The sequence below is a fragment of the Lathyrus oleraceus genome, chromosome 4 (genome assembly GCF_024323335.1).
Source record: "Lathyrus oleraceus cultivar Zhongwan6 chromosome 4, CAAS_Psat_ZW6_1.0, whole genome shotgun sequence".
Taxonomy (NCBI): domain Eukaryota; kingdom Viridiplantae; phylum Streptophyta; class Magnoliopsida; order Fabales; family Fabaceae; genus Lathyrus; species Lathyrus oleraceus.
In genome coordinates, this window is record NC_066582.1 from 135,535,289 (window position 1) to 135,542,180 (window position 6,892).

General features: G+C 38.4%; 1 non-coding gene across 1 annotated transcript; it reads right to left on the minus strand.

Moving 5' to 3' along the window:
* Positions 1 to 1,811: 1,811 nt before the first annotated feature.
* Positions 1,812 to 1,918, minus strand: LOC127077591 (small nucleolar RNA R71). Its single transcript, XR_007787384.1, has one exon. It is a non-coding gene; the product is annotated as a small nucleolar RNA R71 (small nucleolar RNA).
* Positions 1,919 to 6,892: the final 4,974 nt, after the last annotated feature.

Genomic DNA, 6,892 nt, shown 5'->3' on the forward strand with positions numbered 1-6,892 from the left:
AAAAGAATGGAAGTTGGAAGTTTCCAAAAAAAAGAAAGAGCTCTCACCCCATCTCTCTGCCTTTTTCCGCTCCTGAAATTTTGTTTTCACTTATTTTTCTTCAGCAAGCATTATTTTCTCTTACTACAATTTGTTTACCTTTCCGTTCCGAGCTTTGATTTTTCCCTTTCCTTTTCGTTTTTCACTTAGCCAAAAGTAGTAGTTTCCTACATTGGGGAACTACTGCAACTTAGTTAGTTTAGTTTAAGCATTTATTTCGAAGAAGCAGAATCCTACCGACCTGTGGAGGACTGCTCAAGTACTTCAAGGTTTAGCATATTCAATTAATCAAAGTTCCAGGTTTTTATTCAATTATTATTATTGCTTTATTATTAAATAATCATGTTTGCTTTATTGTTAAATTGTCTCTGTTCGTCTGTATGTGCATTATTTAACATGTCCGGCTAAACTACCGGTATCGGTATGTAAACAATTTAATTAGACGGGATTTAATAATAATCGGTGTAAACTTCTTTTCTTAAATAATCTTTCTGGATGTGGTTTTTAATTTGAATTTAATTAACTTTGTCACGAGAGTGAGAAGCTATTTAATACGGTTTTTCTACGAGAGTGGGAAATTAACTAAGGTTAAACCGACAATCGTGAGAGCGTGAGGGTCGAACTGGATAGTAAAAACTAGGCATTGGTTTTAAAAACTGCGAGAACACTTTAAAAGCAATTAGAACTTATTTATTTTCGAAAAGTATTTTTAACTTCAAATGGGATAGCGAGAGCGTACATTCTGACTTAAAAGTATAGTCTGAGTCAACAATCACGAGAGTGTGAGATAAAGCCTTATAAATGAGTATTTTCTACTGAAAGGTATTTGGTAATTAAAATATACACTGATGACTTATCGAATCCCTGACAATTAATGCGTTGCATACCGATATCCCTTCATTAATATTTTCTTAAAAACTTAATTTTCTTTAGATTTAATTTTTGTTGAACCAAACCTCTAAAAATCATCGCCTTAGCTAAACATAGTAACATCGATAACATTAGTTTGACCATCGGTCCCTATGAGTTCGATATCTTTTAAAACTAAACGACTAGACTATGCACTTGCAGCCAAGTATCCGATAGACTATATTTTATATACAGTCACGAGACGTATCAAGTTTTTGGCGCCGTTGCCGGGGAATGATTTAGTCAAATAGTGCGATTCTTTCGTTGCGCAGTATAAACTGAGGCAAAAACTAATTTCCTTTCCCTTATTTCTCGGTTGTATGCCAAGTACTCGCTCACAAGGCGAAAACTTAGTACCATCAATCACAAAATTAAAGCGTTTCTTATATTTAAGACGCCGAATACTAGAGTACCAACGAAGGTACAATATTCCCGATATCTTCTTTCCTACTACTGAACCAGTTGAAAAACCAACCATGGCTGCAGTAGGACCCCAAAATCGTCCTCTTAAGTTCTACGCTACCCCGTCCCAACAAGAACCTCACAACAACATTGCTGCCTCTGCTATCGATTGAAACGATTTCGAGTTGAAACCCTCATTATTATTAGTTGTCCAACAACATCAATTTGCTGGAAATCCTATGGACGACCCTAATGAACATTTGACCAAGCTTGTGCAATACACAGACACTGTGAAGGCGAATGGTGTATCTCAAGATGCGATAAGACTACGCCTTTTTCCTTTCTCTCTAAGAGACAGAGCTTGGGCTTGGCTGCAATTCTTGTCATCCAACTCAGTCACTACATGGGAAGAACTAAAGAACGTTTTCTTAGCCTAATATTTTCCGCCAAGCAAAACTATTATGCTGAGAGCTCAAATCAACGGATTTTGACAAAAAGATGCAGAATCTCTCTACGACGCCTGGGAGAGATACAAAGACATGATGAGGATGTGTCTATATCACGGTCTCGAAGACTGGGTGATCATTCACACATTTTACAATGGGCTTCTGTATAACACAAGACTGACAGTAGACGTTGCTGCGGGCGGTGCACTTATGGACAAGCCATACAACGAAGCCTATCAACTCATTAAAAACATGGCCCAAAACCATTGCCAATGGGGAGGTGAAAGAAATCCAGTAGAAAAGTCCTAAAAAAATGTGGAATGTACGAAATCAGTAGCCTTGACCATGTCCATGCAAAGGTAGATGCCCTTGTTCAAAATTTAGACAACTTGACCATACCACCCGCAGCCACCGTGACTGCCGTAACTCCAAACTGCGAGTTATGTGGAATTCCTGGACACACTGCACCAGAATGTCAGATATTAGTAGGAGTCTCCACTGATCAAGTAAATTATGCACAAGGACACCCTTATTCGAATACCTATAACCCAGGTTGGAAAAACCATCCTAACTTTTCGTACAAGAACAACAATGCCATGTATGCACCTGGCCAAGCACCTGCTGCTCCACCTGGATATCAAAAGCCAGCTACTAACGCTCTTAACATTCCTTGGAAGTACAACCTTGAACTAATGGTGGAAAGTTTCATAGCTACCCAAGCTCAAACAAACAAAGACTTCTTGAACCAAAACATACACACTAGCGAGCAACTTAAACAATTAGCAAGCAAAGTAGATGCTTTATCCACCCACAATAAAATGCTTGAAACACAGATTTCACAAGTGGCCCAACAACAAGCATCTACTGCTGCTCCTACTGGCACATTTCCTGGACAACCATAACCTAATCCAAAAGGACATGCAAATGCTGTTATATTGGGAAGTGGGAAAGAACTAGACGGACCCGTAGGTCCAAGACTTCAAAATCCGACCATGTACAAAAAACCTGACAAAACAATAATTGAGAAGGTAAGTGAACCGAAGGATAAGGAAGATAATACCCAAGAGGCTAAAGAGAAAGAAAAACCTTGTGTGCCTCCACCACCTTATAAACCACCCATTCCGTATCCTCAAAGACTCGCAAATTCCAAAACTGCAGGGCAATTTAAGAAATTTGTTGAACTTCTGAAGCAACTGAACATCACAATACCCTTTACAGAAGCTATCACACAAATGCCCTCGTATGCCAAGTTTCTTAAAGAGATCATATCCAATAAGAAAAGGATCGAGGATAACGAAATAATTACACTTACTACTGAATGTAGCGCAATAATCCAAAACAACATGCCTCCTAAACTAAAAGACCCAGGTAGCTTCTCCATACCCCGTGTCATTGGAAAGTTCATCATAGACAAAGCTCTATGCGACTTAGGAGCCAACATTAGTGTAATGCCGTTATCCACCTGTAAAAGGCTCAACATGGGAGAACTAAGACCAACCAAGATGTCTGTTCAACTAGCTGGCCGCTCAATCAAATATCCTGTTGGTATACTAGAGAATGTTTCGGTATGTGTAGGAAAATTCTACATTCCTACCGACTTCATAATCATGGACATCAAAGAAGATGCCACTACACCTATTATATTAGGAAGGCCATTCTTAGCTACCGTCGGAGCCATAATAGACGTGAAAAGAGGTAAGCTAACATTCGAAGTTGGAGAAGAAAAAGTTGAATTCATCTTGACACAATTCTTACAAGCGCCAGCTATAGACGATACTTGTTATCTACTTGATGTCATAGACGAGTGCGCTAAGAGAGATGGAGATACAAGAAACCACATATTCTGATATAATGAAAATCCAAATTCCTCCAATATTTGAAGATGATAATTGGCATGAACCATACCAAAATGAAAGTCTAAGAGAATGCTTAGCACTTACACCTAATCACATGCCATGCCCAAAGAAACCAAACTTAGAATTAAAAACACTACCCAAGAACCTAAGATACGAATTCCTAGACACTAAACTCAAAAGACCAGTAATAGTTAATGCAGACTTAGGACAAATTGAAACTGAAAAGTTACTAGATATCTTAAGAAAATATCCAACTGTGTTAGGCTACAACATCGCTGATCTAAAAGGAATAAATCCTTCTATCTGTATGCATCGCATTATGCTAGAGGAAGATTGTAAAACCTCTAGAGAACACCAGAGAAGGATCAACCCAATCTTAAGTACTGTAGTCAAAGATGAAGTAAAGAAGTTATTAGATGCAGGAATCATATATCTGATCTCTGATAGTCAATGGGTTAACCTCGTTCATGTAGTACCCAAGAAAGGGGGTGTTACGATTGTTAAGAACGAGAAGGGTGAATCAATAGCAGAAAGAATTGTGACCGAAAGTAGAATGCGCATCGACTATAGGAAACTGAACAAAGCCACTCGAAAGGATCATTTTCCTCTGCCTTTCATTGATCAAATGCTTGAACGATTGGCTAAGCATTCCCACTTCTGCTATCTAGACAATTATTCAGGATTCTTTCAGATTCCTATCCATCCTGACGACCAAGAGAAAACAACCTTCACATGCCCTTATGGTACATTTGCTTATCGACGAATGCCATTTGGACTATGCAACGCTCCCACAACATTCCAAAGATGCACGATGTCAATCTTCGCTGACTTTATAGACGACATTATGGAAGTCTTTATGGACGTGTCATACCCCGATTTTAAATCCATCTGCATTCATCCACTATGCATCATGCATTCATTTTAATATAAACACTGATTCATGCCTGAGGTCAATCGTTGACTTTCTGGTCAATTAGTTGACCAAAGTCAACCGTTCATTCCCAAATCCATATTGTCTCGATTTTGATAAACATTGGTCATTATCTAGGCTTTTTGATCATGGTGCTTTTAATTACAAAATGGATTCTAATTATTTGACTTTTTAATTTTCAATTTGATTTTTAATTTCAAATTAAGTCTAATTCCAAATTTCAATTTAATCTTAATTGTTTTTTTACTAATGATTCAAACTCTAATTGATTTTAATTTTCAAATAAATGTTAGAATTGATATCAAAGTAATTTTAACAAATTATAGATTAATTTGATTTTAATTGGTTTTATTGGTTTTTTATTTATTTTAAATTGACATTTAGATGAGTCTTAGATTATTTCTAAAATCCATATCCATTTCTATAACCACAAATTCATTTCATTCAAACCAAGTTTGTTACAACCATTTTTTTTATGTAAATGTCATAAGTTTCCGACACTAGATAACCATTGCATTTGCCAATTTCATTCCAATTCCAAAATACATTTGCGCTCAAAGCACATAAATCAGAAAACCATGACATTACACAAGCATTACAACATTTCCATAAATTACAAAGTCATGTTCCAAATTACATTTCACAACATTTTCTTACAAGTTCATCATATTACATAAACCCTACAAGTACAATCCTAATGAACAATCAAAGCTCCATTAACAAGCCAAGCTATGCGCTCAAAGCTCCATCAAGAATCCAAATTCAAGCATTCCAATAATTCATTCCAAAAAAAAAGAGTTCAACAACACATGATAACAAATCAATATCATAACAGAAGGTTTCAACATCACTTTCCAATTCCTAATAGAACCTTCAACCTGCAACTAACTTCTACACTACAACCAATTCCCAAACTTCATCCAAAATCACAACCAATATATAACCATGTTTCACATAAATCCCAAACCTAATCCTAATCCCCCATGGGTCATGATTTATCCTCCAAAATGCATGTTAGCTTGCTTCTATCATGATTTCTTCATTTACAAGTAGCAGTGTCCATGTCATGTTCATTTCCACAAACCTACAAGACCAACCAAGTCACGACCACGCATTAGCACATTGCCATGAAGTTCAAACAGAAGCAAGTCACATGTTCAAACAAGTTAATTCACAATGGACTTAGAAACCTATTACTGCTCTAGCATAAGAGTTCATCAAACCATTCATCCAACATGATATTGTGACATACCATTTATAAGCAATCGTGTTACATGTTATGCAACATATGCGACAAACTCGGTTATGAAAACAGGGCAGAACCAATGCATTCTAACCAAGGAAATGAAACAGTTCATGGCAAAACACCAAGCATCACAAACCATACATCATGCAGTCAACAAAGGAAAATTTTGGCTCTCTATTCTCCAGCCATGTGCACACCCTGCAAAACCAGAGCAAGAATTGTGAGTATACCTGCAAGATCTGTAGGAGAATAGCCATCCAAGGCGCAGCGGAATTTAAAAATTTCTCCATTTAGTGATCCTTATGAATGGGCATGATCAGTGATAGAATCGTTACCTCTTGTGGCGATTCAAACCTTTGGTGCATGTCGCATCACGCGAAAAACCGGCGGGAAACAAGAAACAACAGAGCCGCCACCGTGCGTTATTCATCCCAAAAGAGGGAAAGGAAACGCTCGAAGTAAACCTGGGAAAGAACATGGTCTCGCGACCAAAGAGAATGGGTTCGGGAGTCGGTTATGCGAAGGGAAGGTATTAGCACCCCTACGCATCCGTCGTACTCGACGGGATCCACGCACAATAGAAAGGAAAATTGGTTGCTAAACACTACTCACACTCACACACACACTGGCTGAAAGAGACACAAGAAAACAGACAAACTGACTCGGCAGGATACTGCATCCTGGGCCTACTTAGTCTATCAGGCATAGACATCAGAGTCGAAGTAGTTCGGACTGGGGAGACGACACATGCTCGCTAGGATATCGCATCCTATGCATACGTATCTTCTCGGACGAGAGAAGAATCAGAGCATTCGTAGCTCGGCTGACACGCACACAAACAAACAGACAAAGGCAAACGTGGAGCCCGAATGCCAATCACTGGACTTACATCAGCATCCGAACCTAAACACACGCACACTAGAACCCAAATGCCACTCGATGGACTTACATCGGCTTCCAAGCACATAACAACACAACAAGTTAATAGGGAGTCGGGGGCCCGAGCCTATAACTGTCAAACAACACACACAAACAAACAGGCAACAAATTGCTAAGGAGTCAG